General features: G+C 53.8%; 1 long non-coding RNA gene and 3 other non-coding genes across 5 annotated transcripts; 2 read left to right on the top strand and 2 right to left on the bottom strand.

Moving 5' to 3' along the window:
* Positions 1 to 1,273: 1,273 nt before the first annotated feature.
* Positions 1,274 to 1,437, bottom strand: LOC120376143. The gene has a single exon (XR_005587052.1). It is a non-coding gene; the product is annotated as a U1 spliceosomal RNA (small nuclear RNA).
* Positions 1,438 to 5,121: 3,684 nt separating this feature from the next.
* On the top strand, positions 5,122 to 5,237 carry LOC120375962. Its single transcript, XR_005586893.1, has one exon. It is a non-coding gene; the product is annotated as a U5 spliceosomal RNA (small nuclear RNA).
* Positions 5,238 to 7,168: 1,931 nt separating this feature from the next.
* On the bottom strand, positions 7,169 to 7,332 carry LOC120376276. The gene has a single exon (XR_005587176.1). It is a non-coding gene; the product is annotated as a U1 spliceosomal RNA (small nuclear RNA).
* A 1,178-nt stretch (positions 7,333 to 8,510) lies between these two features.
* On the top strand, positions 8,511 to 15,739 carry LOC120375868. 2 transcript variants are annotated; one of them, XR_005586851.1, is made up of 3 exons: positions 8,511 to 8,569; positions 9,448 to 9,536; positions 15,693 to 15,739. It is a non-coding gene; the product is annotated as an uncharacterized LOC120375868 (long non-coding RNA). The 2 variants fall into 2 exon arrangements; XR_005586852.1 differs by lacking the exon at positions 15,693 to 15,739 and adding an exon at positions 9,730 to 9,832.
* The last annotated feature ends 652 nt before the right edge of the window (positions 15,740 to 16,391 follow it).

Here is a 16,391-nt window from a genome sequence, read left to right as displayed (position 1 = left end):
TGGTTAGACAGGAAACAGCAAGGAACTGGACTCGTATGGAGTGAAACTGTAAGCATCTTCTGTATGCCTGATGGCTGCAGGTTTGAGAGAGTTATGTAGGAAGTGGAGGCTTACGGTGGGCTTTCAGAGGAAATGTAATGGAAAGGCAGCCGAAAGTGGAATCCCAGGTTTTTAAACAATCCTCCACTAACACACCAAACAGCTCAGGTCTAGTTACTCATTGAAAATTAGAATAAAGTTACAGCAAGATTTCATCATAAATGAAGTCAAACCCTAAAGATTTCAGAACACAACTGCTATAAGGAGCCACGAGGGAAGCAATACAAAGTCAACCTTGCCTCAGAGAAAGGCAGTTAAACAATTTCTCTTTTTTAAAGCAGCATAATCTCCCCAAACGGAAGGGCACTGTTCCCGGAGAAGGGTCCTGGAGAGGGTTTTCCTCGTTGGTGCCGGCCATCCACCTCCCCGAAAGGCGGGAGCTAGGTCGACGGAAGAATTCTTCCGACCAAGGCGCGGACTGATGTAGCCGCCGATTTACGTTCCCCGTGCAGCCCAGGCCCGAGGGTCGGTGCGTGCTGAACAGTTAAGTCAAAACAGCTCCGTCCGTCAGAGGTGTGCAAAAGGGAAAACCCGCTGCTGGGCGACACGGCCACGCCGCCCTAACCCGCAGCGTAGCTAAAGGGCATTCGGGGAGGCGGTGGGTGGGCCTCAAGCAACGGAAAGCCCTCCTCCAGCATGGGGTTGTGACAGCCTAGTCTCCGTAGCACAGACAGGGTGGCCACCAAGAGACAGGAACAGACAGCGAAAGCCAAAGCGGCCCCAGGGCAGGGGGCGAGGCTGCCTGTTGGACGAGGAGACCGGGTGGGACAGGCGTTTTGGACAGGCCGTCCTCCCGTCAAAAGAGGAAGAGCCCGAGAAGAAGGGCCAGGCAAGAAGCTACAAGCAGGGAAAGAAGCAGAGCAGGCAGGCAGGCAGGCAGCTCCCCTTAGAACCAAGGAAGGCACCGGTCCAAGCCCCCCAAAAGCAGACTAGAGAGCAGATCAGCTGCAAAAGACTAGGGAAAGCCAAGAACACAGAGAGACCCAAGTAAAGTTTCAGAGCTGAGCTTTGCTTACAAGGAGGAACGTGTGACAAAGATACCTAGAAGTACAGGGCCTGTGGAAAAGAGCACTCCCAAAGGCCCAGAATAACAGCTGTTTTCCTGAAAATCTGCTTTGCAGTGCACTAAGCCTAAACAGCCCACTATCGGTCATCTGTTGTTCAAACCAATCACCAGGGGAGAGCGCGAACGCAGTCCCCCACTACCACAAATTATGCAGTCGAGTTTCCCGCATTTGGGGAAATCGCAGGGGTCAACACACCCACAGTGCAATGGATGAGCCTCACCCTGGGAAAACCACCTTTGTGATCATGGTATCTCCCCTGCCAGGTAAGTATGAGTTCCTGCTGCCCGGCCGCCGCCCGCCCTCGCTCGCCCCACACTTATAACACACGGGGCGGACCGCCGCGCCCCCACCGCCGGCCTCGCCCACACCGGCCCCCACTGCCGACAGCTGCCCCGACGTGGCCCCCGGAGACCGTCCCTTCCCCACGCCGAGCTCCCGGTGCCAAAGTCGGGCCCTGCCTGGCAGCCTGCGTCCGCTCCCACGATGCTCTGCTCGCACACAGATCTGCATACCTGCTCACGCGGCTCCGCCCCTCTGCTCGGGCCCCTCCCCCTGCCCGCCCGGGCCGCCGCTCTTGCGTGCTCAGCTCTTTGAGCTCAGATGGGGTGTAGTGCTCAGATCGAGTGCGACAGACCTTAACTTTGCCATGTGAGGGTCATTCTAGCCCCATTACCTGGCTTGCTTATTTATACCTACGACTGTCTTTAACTGTTGTATGCGTGATGTACCCTCACTGCTTGCTGACTGTATCTTGAACTCACCCACAGTATACCCCACATTGGGGACATTGCACACTGTATAAGTTATGTGCTGTCCAATACCAAAGTACTAGCATCCCCCTATACTCTGTATGTCATCCCTGATGACCAGTAACTGATGTTACAAACTCTCTGTATTATCTATTCTTAAACATTTTCTAATAAACATTTAAAACTAAAATTGCCCTATACTCTGTATGTCACCCCCGATGACCAATATCTGACATTTCAACTCTCTGTATCGTTCATTTTCAAATATTTTCTAATAAACTTTTAAATCTTGGCCTATCCAAGTGCTTGGCCGTGATCAAGTGTCTTGATGTTTTTGGTCTTTTGGCCTCGAGATGAAAACCTTGTCTGTGTCTTGGGAACCTTGAGGTAAAAAATTATCTAAGTTGAAGCGGGTCCCGTCCCGGGAAGCCAGGCCATCGGAGAGACGACGTGGCCCACCTGCTGCTAGGGAAAGAGTGCAGCTTGCATTTCGCTTCTCTCTCGCTCTCTCCCCACCGGAAGTTGGTCCAATACAAGAATTACCTCCCCTGCCTTGTCTCACGTCAGTTTCTCCTCAGGGCAGAAGGTTGGGTGTTGTCAGCCACTCTCCAGAAACTGGACGGCCACTCGATCCCTTTTGTTACCTGCCAAGTGAGGCTGAGTGCACTGGCAGGCAGCGCCGTTTGAAGAAGTGGAAGATTGGACAAATGACCAGGGAGGAGTATAAAAATATTGCTCAGGCACGCAGGAGTGAAATCAGGAAGGGCAACTCACGCTTGGAGTTGCAGCTAGCAAGAGATGTTAAGAGTAACAACAAGAAGGGTTTCTTCAGGGATGTTAGCAACAAGAAGAAAGTCAAGGAAAGTGTGGGCCCCTTACAGAATGAGGGAGGCGACCTTGTGACAGAGGATGTGGAAAAAGCTAATGTACTCAATGCTTCCCCACCCTCCCCCTTCGTGATTTTGTCTTCACGAACAAAATCAGCTCCCAGACTGCTGCTCTGGGCAGCACAGCATGGAGAGGAGGTGACCAGCCCTCTGTGGAGAAAGAAGTGCTTCGGGACTATTTAGAAAAGCTGGATGAGCACAAATCCATGGGGCCGGATGCGCTGCATCCGAGGGTGCTAAAGGAGTTGGCGGGTGTGATTGCAGAGCCACAGGTCATTATCTTTGAAAATTCATGGCCATTGGGGGAGGTCCCAAATGACTGGGAAAAGGCTAATGTAGTGCCCATCTTTAAAAGAGGGAAGAAAGAAGGAGGATCCGGGGAACTACAGGCCAGTCAGCCTCACTTCAGTCCCTGGAAAAATCATGGAGCAGGTCCTCAAGGAATCAATTCTGAAGCACTTAGAGGAGAGGCAAGTGATCAGGAGCGGTCAGCATGGATTCAGCAAGGGCAAGTCATGCCTGACTAACCTAATTGCCTTCTGTGAGGAGAGAACTGGGTCTGTGGATGAGGGAAAAGCAATGGATGTGTTCTTCCTTGACTTTAGCAAAGTTTTGATACGGTCTCCACAGTATTCTTGTCGGCAAGTTCAAGAAGTTTGGGCTGGATGAATGGACTATAAGGTGGACTATAAGCTGGCTAGGTCCTCGGGCTCAACGGGTAGTGATCAATGGCTCCACGTCTAATTGGCAGCCGGTCTCAAGCGGCGTGCCCCAAGGCTCGGTCCTGGGGCCGGTTGTGTACAATATCTTCGTTAAGGATCTGGAGGATGACGTGGACTGCACTCTCAGCAAGTTTGCAGATGACGCTAAACTGGGAGGAGCGGTCGATACGCTGGAGGGTACGGATAGGCTACAGAGGGACCTAGACAAATTGGAGGATTGGGCCGAAAGAAACCTGATGAGGTTCAACAAGGACAAGTGCCCGGTCCTGCACTTAGGACGGAAGAATCCCGTGCACTGCTCCAGACTAGGGACCGAATGGCTAGGCAGCAGTTCTGCAGAAAAGGACCTAGGGGTTACAGTGGACGAGAAGCTGGATATGAGTCGACAGTGTGCCCTTGTTGCCAAGAAGGCTAACGGCATTTTGGACTGTATACGTAGGGGCATTGCCAGCAGATCGAGGGATGTGGTCATTCCCTTCTCTTCGACGTTGGTGAGGCCTCATCTGGAGTACCGTGTCCGGTTTTGGGCCCCACACTGCAAGAAGGATGTGGAAAAACTGAAAAGAGTCCAGCATAGGGCAACAAAAGTGATTAGGGGGCTGGAAGACATGATTTATGAGGAGAGGCTGAGGAACTGGGATTGTTTAGTCTGCAGAAGAGAAGAATGAGGGGGGAGTTGATCGCTGCTTTCAACTACCTGAAAGGGGGTTCCAAAGAGGATGGATCTAGACTGTTCTCAGGGGCACCAGATGACAGAACGAGGAGCAATGGTCCCAAGTTGCGGTGGGGAAGGTTTAGGTTGGATCTTAGGAAAACCCTTTTTCACTAGGAGGGTGGTGAAGCACTGGAATGGGTTCCTTAGGGAGGTGGTGGAATCTCCTTCCTGAGAGGTTTTTAAGGTCAGCCTTGACAAAGCCCTGGCTGGGATGATTTAGTTGGGGATTGGGTTGGACTAGATGACCTCCTGAGGTCCCTTCCAACCCTGATATTCCATGATTTGAAGCTGTTCCCGTGTATCAAGGTGAGCTGCAGCTCAGCGAACCCCAAGGATCTGAGCGAGGCGAGCTACTTTGCAGCAGAGGCAGACCAAGCAGCAGGTACAATGCGGGGTCGCACTCGGCCGGCAGATAGAATCTCATGTGCGAGATCCCGGCTCCTGTTACTTTGCAAAGTGTGTGCGTTTGCTCCGGGTTTGAGCTGTGGGCCAAGTGCCCTCTGGCTTCTCGTCCGGGCTCCGTCCTCCATGCGCCTGGGCATCAGCGGGACTGTCTCAGGAGAGCAGCTGCCCCATCCCAATCTCCGCCCAGCCGGGGAAGGAGCAGAGGCAGCCCGGAGAAAAGACTCCTTTGAGCGCCGGAGACGGCCGGAGCATCTTATTTGCATAGCCACAGTGCATTGCGTGCAGCGAAGCGAGTCCCTGGTCGAGGGGCTGGTTTTGCTCCCTGTGTCCCCGGTTTCGATGATCCAACTCGGGCTGCCAATCGGTTCAATTCCATTTCCTCTGAAAGCTAGCGGTGTAGCGGGCTGGGAGAGTAGTCACCCTGACTTTTGGGAGCGTAGGCGGTTGCCCCGGCAGCGCCTCTGCCACGAGTTCTACATACTCTGTTTTCTCTTCAGTTCGTATAAATCTTTCGCCTTTTACTAAAGATTTCCGTGGAGAGGAATGTTGATGAGTTTGTAGCCAATTTTTTAAGGCTTTGCTTTGGCAAGGCTGTTGCTTGCTGTGAGAAAAACAGAAGAGTGCTCCCTGAGCTGGTGTCACTGGCTGAAGCTTTTCTATAGTATGAAAAAAGTATAGTAGGGGGTACCTGGCATTGGCTGCTGTCAGCTGACAGGATCGTGGGCTAGGTCTTTAACTTGGACGGGTAGCTGGGAAGACAGTCAATCAGACAGAACCCGTTCAACAAACCTTTTCATTTCCTTGTTATTGCCTGATTCCTTTAATTCTTTTCCTTTTCCTTATTTCCCAGCAGACCGACTAGCCACCAGATTTGGGTGCTAGCAGAGGGACCTGACGAGCTCCTTCTTTTCGGCAGCGTTGAACATGCCAGGGCACAGTCAGATTCTGGATTCTCATCTGAATGTAACGCCTAGCTCTCACCTTTATTTCTGTTTCTTAGCTCTTTTGGGCCATCGATCTTTGGTCTGACCCGTAGAATCCCTGCATTAGGAGAGATGGCTAATTAATGAGCCCATAAACCTTGGAAATCAAATGAAACCTGAAGTCCGTAGAAGACCTCGAAAGGCCCTTGGGGGTGGAGTGCGAGCTGAGGAAGAGTTCCCTGCACAGCTTACCTCTCCATTCTCGTTTTCCTGCCCTGAGCGGAAAAGCCAGGAAGCAGCTCCGGGTAGGGAGGGGATACCATATGTGTGCAGTGGTTAGACAGGAAACAGCAAGGAACTGGACTCGTATGGAGTGAAACTGTAAGCATCTTCTGTATGCCTGATGACTGCAGGTTTGAGAGAGTTATGTGGGAAGTGGAGGCTTTCGGTGGGCTTTCAGAGGAAATGTAATGGAAAGGTAACCGAAAGTGGAATCCCAGGTTTTTAAACAATCCTCCACTAACACGCCAAACAGCTCAGGTCTAGTTACTCATTGAAAATTAGAATAAAGTTACAGCAAGATTTCATCATAAATGAAGTCAAACCCTAAAGATTTCAGAACACAACTGCTATAAGGAGCCACGAGGGAAGCAATACAAAGTCAACCTTGCCTCAGAGAAAGGCAGTTAAACACTTTCTCTTTTAAAGCAGCATAATCTCCCCAAACGGAAGGGCACTGTTCCCGGAGAAGGGTCCTGGAGAGGTTTTCCTCGTTGGTGCCGGCCATCCACCTCCCGAAAGGCGGGAGCTAGGTCGACGGAAGAATTCTTCCGACCAAGGCGCGGACTGATGTAGCCGCGCGATTTACGTTCCCGTGCAGCCCAGGCCCGAGGGTCGGTGCGTGCTGAACAGTTAAGTCAAAACAGCTCCGTCCGTCAGAGGTGTGCAAAAGGGAAAACCCGCTCCTGGGCGACAGGGCCACGCCGCCCTAACCCGCAGCGTAGCTAAAGGGCATTCGGGGAGGCGGTGGGTGGGCCTCAAGCGACGGAAAGCCCTCCTCCAGCATAGGGTTGTGACAGCCTAGTCTCCGTAGCACCGACAGGGTGGCCACCAAGAGACAGGAACAGACAGCGAAAGCCAAAGCGGCCCCAGGGCAGGGGCGAGGCTGCCTGTTGGACGAGGAGACCGGGTGGGACAGGCGTTTTGGACAGGCCGTCCTCCCGTCAAAAGAGGAAGAGCCCGAGAAGAAGGGCCAGGCAAGAAGCTACAAGCAGGGAAAGAAGCAGAGCAGGCAGGCGGGCAGGCAGCTCCCCTTAGAGCCAAGGAAGGCACCGGTCCAAGCCCCCCAAAAGCAGACTAGAGAGCAGATCAGCTGCAAAAGACTAGGGAAAGCCAAGAACACAGAGAGACCCAAGTAAAGTTTCAGAGCTGAGCTTTGCTTACAAGGAGGAACGTGTGACAAAGATACCTAGAAGTACAGGGCTTGTGGAAAAGAGCACTCCCAAAGACCCAGAATAACAGCTGTTTTCCTGAGTATCTGCTTTGCAGTGCACTAAGCCTAAACAGCCCACTATCGGTTGTCTGTTGTTCAAACCAATCACCAGGGGAGAGCGCGAACGCAGTCCCCCACTACCACAAATTATGCCGTCAAGTTTCCCGCATTTGGGGAAATCACAAGGGTCAGCACACCCGCAGTGCAAAGGATGAGTCTCACCCTAGGAAAACCACTTTCGTGATCATGGTATCTCTCTTGCCAGGTAAGTATGTTTTCCTGCTGCCCGGCCGCCGCCCGCCCTCGCTCGCCCCGCACTTATAACACACGGGGCGGACCGCCGCGCCCCCACCGCCGGCCTCGCCCACACCGGCCCCCACTGCCGACAGCTGCCCGGACACGTCCCCCGGAGACCGTCCCTTCCCCACGCCGAGCTCCCGGTGCCAAAGTCGGGCCCTGCCTGGCAGCCTGCGTCCGCTCCCACGATGCTCTGCTCGCACACAGATCTGCATACCTGCTCACGCGGCTCCGCCCCTCCGCTCGGGCCCCTCCCCCTGCCCGCCCGGGCCGCCGCTCTTGCCTGCCCTGTAGGGGTAGCCGGGTCCCGTCCCACGCAGCCAGGGCAGCAGAGAGACCACGTGGCCCACCTGCTGCTGGGGAAAGAGCGCAGCTTGCGTGTCGCTTCTCTCTCTCGCTCTCCCCCCACCGGCAGTTGGTCCAATACAGGAATGACCTCCCCTCCCCTCGCAAAAAACCCACCTTTCCAAACAGTCCTTCTTTCCCTGCCCCCTAATTTTGCTTTCACACCCTGGGACCATCTCCTCTCTTTGTCTCCCCCCCCCCCCAGGTAAAGCAGAGATGGAGGCAACTTCAGCCACTGGAGACAGCCCCAGCGAGCGCTGCAGCCCACCCCCGGGGGGGTGGTGTTTGCAGACATAGGAAGGGAGCAGCTGGGAGCGGTGGGTGCTGGGAACAAGGAGGCAGGAGAACAAAGCCCAGAGATGGGACATTGGGCATCTCCGGGGGGCGGGGCTCTGGCACAGCCCGGGGGCGGGGCAGCTCCTGGGGGCGGGGCTCTGGCACAGACCGGGGGGGGCAGCTCCTGGGAGCGGGGCTCTGGCACAGCCCGGGGGCGGGGCAGCTCCTGGGGCGGGGCTCTGACACAGCCCGGGGGCGGGGCAGCTCCTGGGGGCGGGGCTCTGGCACAGCCTGGGGGCGGGGCAGCTCCTGGGGGCGGGGCTCTGACACAGCCCGGGGGCGGGGCAGCTCCTGGGGGCGGGGCTCTGACACCGCCCGGGGCGGGCAGCTCCTGGGGCGGGGCTCTGGCACAGACCGGGGGCGGGGCAGCTCCTGGGGGCGGGGCTCTGGCACATTGTGACGCGAGAGCCCGGGTTCAGCAGCTGCTCCCTGGTGGCCACGTGCTGCCAGCAGCGCTGGAGCCGCCGGAGCCGGAGCGGAGCCGCTGTTCTCAGCTGCAGTAGGATCTGCCCCCGGCCCCGCTGGGATCCAGGTGGGGCCAGAGCCTGGGGCCCGGGGGTTCCCCGTTGTGTGGCTGGCGGGGGCGGGCGGGCAGAAGCCGGAGCTGCAGGCGGGGGAAGGGCAGTGGGGCAGGTGGGGGTTGAACGGTCTCTGTGCAGCTGGGAAAGTCCAGGGGGAGAGTGTGTGTGAGTCGGGGGTGGGGGGAGATACCTGCCTCCTTCTCCTGTCTGTGCCACTTCCCTCCCCAGCACTGGTAACAAGTCTCTCTAGTTCTCCCCCTTTTCTCTCCCCTCACCACACAGGACCGTCAAACCGAAGGAGAATCCCTCGTTTTTCCTAAAATTATTGACTCTCTAGTCTCTTATTTTCCCCAATTTTCTCCATAAGTCTCAAATGTCAATTTAAATTTTCCTCATATTTGGGGGGGGGGCGGCTTCCTCCCTCCCCCCATTTCATCTGCAGCAATTCGTCCTTGTTTGGGTGGGAAATTGTTGCCTGAGTCATTCCCAAAGGGATGGGGGGTCCTGGGTGCTGTTTGGGGGAGCCCTGAGACACAGCTCCCTCTGGGGTGGAGATGGGGTGGCCATTCTCTGCCAGCCACAGGGCATGGCTGGGGCACCGGTGGGGAAGGAGGAACCAGTGTCCCCTTTGGAGCCTGCCCAGCCCCTTTGGTTCTGCTCCTTTCTAGCATTTTGTTCAGAGACTTTATTACTGCAGAGGCTGAAAAACGTCTGTGGATTTACCCCTGGCAGGAGGGGTCAGGTCTACACTGTAATAAAGAGATCGAGCATTTTCCAGCATGGCAGAGTCTAGGATGTCTGTCTGCAGGGAAAGGGCCTGGGAATTGTGATGTGAAATGAACTAAAGCCTGTTCTGAAACCTCCACAACTGCCCTTCTCACCCTGCCAGGCTGCAGAATGACGCCCACGTCTCGCTCCGGTTCATCCCATCCTCCTATGGGACAGGGAAGGGAAATGGCTGCAGAGGAGCCCGTTCAGGTAGGGATTATTGGGGGTTATTGGTGGGTTCCTGCTGGAGGGAGAGTGACAGCAGATACACAGGAGCTGGGAGGCTTGGGCAGTCTGGTTTGGAGGTTGGAGCGGGGCAGGAAATTCACAGGGTGGAGAATGGGAGGAAGCCAGGGTGTAGCAAACCTGTTGGGATCTCGGTAATATGTGGCTTCCATTCTAGGAACAGACCCATGAGGTTAGAAGGTGGAAATGCTCTGATTTGTGGAAGTGCAAAGAACACACCTAGGTGGGGCTAGGTAAAGGGAGCAGAATCCCAGGGCTGGAGCCTCACTGCTGTGAGATGTAGAGGGGCACCCACCAATGAGGCTTAGTCAGGGGTTCTCAACTGTTTTCTTTCTGAGGCCCCTCAACATGTTATAAAACCCCCACTGCCCTGCATGTGCCTGGTTTTCTGCACAGAAAAGCCAGGGCTGGTGTTAGGGGGTAGCAAACAGGGGTATTGCCTGGGGCCCCATGTGACAGGGACCCCCACAGAGCTAATTGCTCCAGCTTTGGCTTCAGCCCCTGGTGGCAGGGCTCATGGCCCCAGGCAGAGAGGTTTGGGCTTTCTGCCCTGGGCCCAAGCGAGTCTAACACTGGCCCTGCTTGGAGGAGCCCCTGAAACCAGCTCGCAGCCCCCCAGAGGTCCAGGGACCCCTGCTTGAGAACCACGGCCTGAGGGGATGTGCCCCTCCCCCATACCCAGCTCCAGGGCTGGCCTTAGAGAAAATGGCACCCTGGGTGAACTTGTATTTTGGTGCCCCCCATCACCCCTGGCCCTCACGGGCTCCCCACCATCACGTCCAGGCCCCGGTGCCTCCCTCTAGTGCTTAGTTTGTATTGAAAGAGGTGCCAGAGCTCAGCCATGGCACAAATTCAGCACTGGCAGGGCGGCCTGATAGCGGCAGGTGCTGGCCGAGCGCCCAGCTCTGAAGGCCATGCCACCGCCAGCAGCAGCAGCGCAGAAGTGAGGGTGGCCTGGTGTGTGGTGTATTGTGCAGCCTTTTATTTAAAGTGCAGTTTGTAATGTGGTATTACACCGCCGCGGGGTCGGCTCTGGTGGCGACAGTTTCAAGCTTAACAGAGTGAAAGTCGCCTCTGCTACTTGCTTCAAATGCACAGTCTCTAGGAACACACAAAGACCAAGGGTAGTGACCACACAGACATTCACAGGTACAAGGTCTAGTCGGTTTTACAAGTTTTATTGAAGTTACAGTTAAGGTTACGACGACCCAAGGCATATAGACATTGTATGAAGACCTGTGCAAAAGTTACAACTCTAGTTCTACTCACATCCTGTTCAATAGTATTAGGGTCTGAGGTGTCTCTCATGGATTGATCATCAGTAGAGGGATGGTTCCTGCTGGAATTTCCCACAGGAGCTCAATTTTCCTGCTCTGGGCACCCCTTTTATAATGAGATTCTAATTATACCTCATTAGCATTGACACACAACCTGTATCCTGTGGTTAAGGCACATTTGGAAACAGAGGTGCCTTTACAAAAATTTTATTTAAAATTAATCTTCCTGCTAATTGTTCACCCTGTTACCACTTGGTACCTCTTTTCCCATAATCTTAATACAGCCACATATTAAATTTCAAAGTAAATTTAGAACAATCAGGAGACAATACAGCAAGATATTCCCTATCCCAAGCCTTGAGGTATCAGTTCTGGAGCTTTAATGCAGGTATCAGAAACACAAGGTTGATACTTTTTACCCCATCTTTAGTAGAGATAAATAAAAATAAATAAAATCTGCTTACTTTCTCTAACAGACACGCTCCATGTTACTGCCATTATCTCCTCTATTTTAGTCAATTGTTTTTCATTCCACTGAAAACATATTTACTTAGTTTACATAGGGGATTAAAGTTTTTTTCTCTTTTTTACGAATGGGAATTTGTTTCTCTAGTTATTTTGGCATTTGTGTTAACTGGTCACTACCATGTAGGTGACTCACTAACATTTCACTCCATCATTGTTATTAGTATCATACTTGGAACTGTATTTATTTTCATAGACATTTTAAGTTACTTTACAGACAGATTTAAAAATACAATCTGAAGATAAGTGATCTTCATCTGCACAGTGTCTAAAGTTTTGAGTTTAGCTAATTTTTTTTTAAATGAGCCCAGCTAAGGTAAGTACATGCAAAATGTAGAGTCTGTTATTTGACTGTACCATTTTAAATAATGAATGACAAAGCACAATACGGTAATAACAGTAATAATGATAATTACTCCAGCCAGGACAGGTGAGGCATTTTAGAACTCATTACTCAAAGAATTGAATTTAAGCATAAGACGGAAATAAAATTTTGAAATGCACAGACCAGTTAGAAAGCTAAAATACCAGCACTGTCATCCTGACCGAATGTGAAAGAATAAAATTACAGAGACTATGTGCACTTTGCGCATTTTGACAGGAAGTAAAAAGAAGGAATAACAGTAATTGAAGTGTCTATTGTGGGGTGAGTGTGGGGGGGGTGGGGGGTGAGTCACACCCGCTGTCACTCCCAGCACAGTGGCACTCACTAGTCCGAAGGCTCGTTCACACAGCAGCAGGGGCCAGCAGCTCCCACTCCTGACCCAGAGGCGGCAGCACAGAATCTTGTCCCCCCCACCTCAGCTCAGCAGAGACTGGGCACAGAGGCAGGAGGGTGGGGCCACCCTGACATCAGCAAACCCCCTCCCCGCCACGGCACAGGAGGCTCCTGGGAGCAGCTTGGCCGGGGCAGCTCCAAGTGGGGTGGGGGCAGGGCTGCAGGAAGAGCTGCAGGGGCAGACAGCTGAAGAGAAGTGGGGGGAGGAGAGACAGGACACCCCTCAGCAAGGCCCCCCTGGACCGTCATGTCGTCTGCCCCCCACTAAGTCTGGTCCTGTCCTGCTCTTCACAATGAGAACAGCGTTGGGCTCCCTGCCAGCGAGCTCTCCCTGCGCCCTGCTAGGGGCTCCATCTCCTGTGTCCGTCTGTGGCTAGTTGCGGGGTGATGGATCTGCTGAGAGAGACAAGGGGCTCTCGCTTCGTCCCCTCACCCTGGTGTTTCCTGGCTGCTCTGAGCAGGGTGGGGGTGGGACTCCTGCCTGTGAGCCAGCCAGAGCTTCCCTTTGATTGGCTCCTCTCCCCCATGAGTGGTGGGGTTGTGACGGAGGCAGCAGGTACTGAGTGTTGGACTCTTTCTCCTTCAGGGGCCGGTGACCTTCGAGGAGGTGGCTGTGTATTTCACCAGAGAGGAATGGGCTCTGCTGGACCCCGCTCAGAGAGCCCTCTGCAGAGACGTCATGCAGGAGAACTATGAGACGGTGACCTCGCTGGGTGAGGAGTCCTGTCCCCTCGGTTATTAGAAGCTGTGGGGGCTCTAAAAAACCTGAGTAGTGATAACTTTATACCTTTATTTGTCATACAAGTTTTGACAAGTTCCCTTGCCCCACTTTTTTTGCCTTATCTCCCACCCACTAAAATTCCTTATGGTAATAGGATGGCTATATACCATATCTGCTCCTTTTCTCTGATTACAAGAATGTCAATAGCTGCCCCAACCCATACGTGGCCTTTGGGAAGTCCATAAGCATCAAGCATTAATACTCATGATTTACATCACTTATTAATTAATAATTCCAATCTATGAATGTGCTGCAACCTAATTGCTAAAGCCCACCCCAAACTTCCTTCTTTTCAGAAGAATTAGGGGCTGTTGCTCCTGAATTTTAGTGTTTAATTCCCCAGCCTTCTCCACACACTGGGGAGTTTAATTCTCCCTCCCATTACACCTGAGTCACTAGATTTCCTAATTCCTCAAAATCTGCTTTTGCGATGCCACAGTTCTGGGGTAGCGAAGCCTTTGACCTGCCTCCATGGTCTGCTCAAGCAATGGCCTCTCGGGTATCAGGCCTCTAGCCAGCCCCTCTCTATGGGTGGGGACCCACCTGCCTCTCCTGTTTGACCAGGGTGTGCGGATTGCAGCTTGTCCTCCACTGTGTTCACTGGACTAACATCCAGGTCCCGTGCTTTGCTTTCTCTCCTGGGGCTGTGAGCCGTGTGTGTGTGATAGAGGCAGGAATTTTGGTGATACTTCTATGATGCCAATACACACCTCAGTTTCCCTCTGTGGTTGGTATTGCTATGATTATAAAGAGCAGGAGACATGAGGTGTTTTGTCACGGAGCTGTCACGGGATGATATGAATGAGTCATTAAGGACAGGCTGGGACCAACCTACATCAATGGAATACCCGACAGAGACAAGGGAATAATTGTCACCTGTCCATGGGAGGATCTCCCCTTGGCTGAGTGAAGTATACACGGACTCGTTACGTTCTTGGGAGCAGGAATAACTGGGCTCGCAGATGCAGGGAGCTCTACCGGAGTGAAGACAAACGGACAGGCTCAGTGAAAGGAAATCAAACTGTTTTCTACAGCAGCCTGGCTCAACTGTTTCTCTCCAAAAAGTCTGTCATATTCAGTCTCCCGAAAGAGGTAAAATCAGTCACTGCCCCTTTCTGTGCAGGGCAAAGCTTCAGAAGATGGAGTTCTGCATAACCAGCCTTGAGATCCAGCCTTAGTGACACCAGATTGCACAGGAAACCCATCTCCCCATCCCTCAGCCTCCCCGGTATCATCTGGCCCATCTCAGCACCACAGTCTGTGAAGTATTCGTGCTTTCAAGGGCTGGCTCAAAGATAACAGTCATAAGTAGGGCCAGTGTTTGCTGGCAGCGAAAACAGAGTAATTGACAAGCATGAGCAATATATAATCCTTTACAACATGAAAATGCATTGGGGGAGGGGACAGGAGCAGTGATGAGCTGCCAAAATCTTAACAACCGGTTCCCTATAAAAAGTTCTGATTTAAGGGAGGGGAGTGGGGGAGGGGCCAGAGGAGAGATTCTCATGGGGCCGGAGGCCCCTGCAGGGCCTCGGCCAATTGCCCCACTTGCCCCCTCCCGTCTCCTCTGGCCAGCCCTGGAGCTTGCAGCAGCCCCCCGCCCCACCTTGCTGGGCCATTCAAAAAGTGGCAGCAGGACGACTCCAGAGCTCAGCTGAGCTGCCCAGCTGGTGCCGGCGGCTGGCCACGCTGCAGCTGGGGGGAAGCGGGGGAAGGGCCGGGGGAGCCTCAGCCTCCCCAGCTGGGAATCCTGGGAGCAACAGGATGGTCCGGCCCACAGACCAGAGTTCTTTGCCCACCCCCTGGCCCTTTAACAGCTGGTTCTCCACGGAGGTCTAATTTTAGCAACCGGTTCTTGAGAACCTGTGGGAACCGGCTCCAGCTCCCCACTGGACAGGAGCCAGCTGTGTGGGGAAGGTGGGGCCCAGACACTGGGCATTGAGAGCCTGGAGCCGGCTGTGTGCTGGGGAGACAGGGCATGAACCAGCTGTGTGCAGGGGAGAGGAGCAGGGGAGAGGTGCTGTTGATGCCGTCTGCGCTGCAGCACGATGAGGGTGCCCAGTGTCCCACTGCCAAGTGCCCCGTCTCCCAAGGGGAAGCTCCAGTGTTTTTTCTGAGCCCAGACTTGTATGAGGAGGGAAGAAATTGGCAGCAAGTCTCAAAGCAGCCAGCCCCCAGCCTCTGCCCCGTGCCCTGGGGAGGAGTCAGGGGTCTCCAGGCAGAAATGTGGGGTTTGTGACCCTGCATCCCCAACCACCTTCTGTTCAGCTATTCTGGATACGAAGGGTGATTCCAGAAATGAAGAGTAATTTCAGGGGGAAATGCAGTAACAGCCGCAATTTCCGGAAAACACTGGCCCTAGTCATAACATTAAATACAATAGTCTCAAGTTCTATACCTGTGTTCATCAGATCTGTCCCTCTGCCTTCACATAGTTCACCCTGCTGGCGGGTTCCACCTCTTCCCTCATCTGTGTCTGTCTTGTCTAGTTAGACTGTAAATTCTTCAGGGCCTGGGCCATCTTCTATTCTGGGTTTGTGCTGTGCCTAGCACAACAGGGGCCCATGGTTCATTGGCTCTTAGGCACTAAGGTCATGAATATGAGTTATAATAATAACTCTCCTGCCACTTTGAGCCAAGGAAGCCGGCCTTGGGGTGTTACGTCTTAAAAATGAGCTGGGGTTAAAACCATGGAATATTCCTTGTGACAAGTATCCCACAAATTCCATGGACCTTCCTTGTTTTCTTTCCCTTCCCAGGGTTTCCAGTTTCCAAACCTGATGTGATCTCGCAGCTGGAATGAGGGGACCAGCCATGGGTCTCAGACATCTATGGCTCTGAAAAAAAGTGCTCCCGAGAGCCGTGTGCACAGGTGAGGAATTGGGTGAACCATCTCAACAACTGTCTGTGAATACAGGAAACATTTGGGATGCCCTACAAAGACTCTCCAAGTTGTAAGTGCTCCAAGTTCAGAACTGTTCCCTGCAGATGTGACCTCCAGACTCACAGCTCTGCTGGTGCTGCTCACTCCCGACCCGCAGCCCCCTGCGCTCCCTCCAGCTCTGATGGTGCCCCTCACTCCTGACCCGCAGCCCCTGCTATCCCAGTCCTGACCTCGAGACTCACAGCTCTCCTGGTGCCCCTCACTCCTGACCTGCAGCCCCCTGCGCTACCTCCAGCTCTGACGGTGCCCCTCACTCCCTACCCGCAGCCCCTGCTATCCCAGTCCTGACCTCCAGACTCACAGCTCTGCTGGTGCCCCTCACTCCTGATCCGCAGCCCCCTGGGCTCCCTCCAGCTCTGAGGGTGCCCCTCACTCCCAACCCGCAGCCCCTGCCATCCCAGTCCTGACCTCCAGACTCACAGTTCTGCTGATGCCCCTCACTCCCGACCCGCAGCCCTCTGCGCTCCCTCCAGCTCTGCTGGTGCCCCTCACTCCCGACCCACAGCCCCCAGGA

Source organism: Mauremys reevesii, linkage group 12 (genome assembly GCF_016161935.1).
Source record: "Mauremys reevesii isolate NIE-2019 linkage group 12, ASM1616193v1, whole genome shotgun sequence".
NCBI classification, from domain to species: Eukaryota; Metazoa; Chordata; order Testudines; family Geoemydidae; genus Mauremys; species Mauremys reevesii.
The sequence above is the reverse complement of the archived record's forward strand: the minus strand, read 5'-3'. Positions and strand labels throughout refer to the sequence as shown.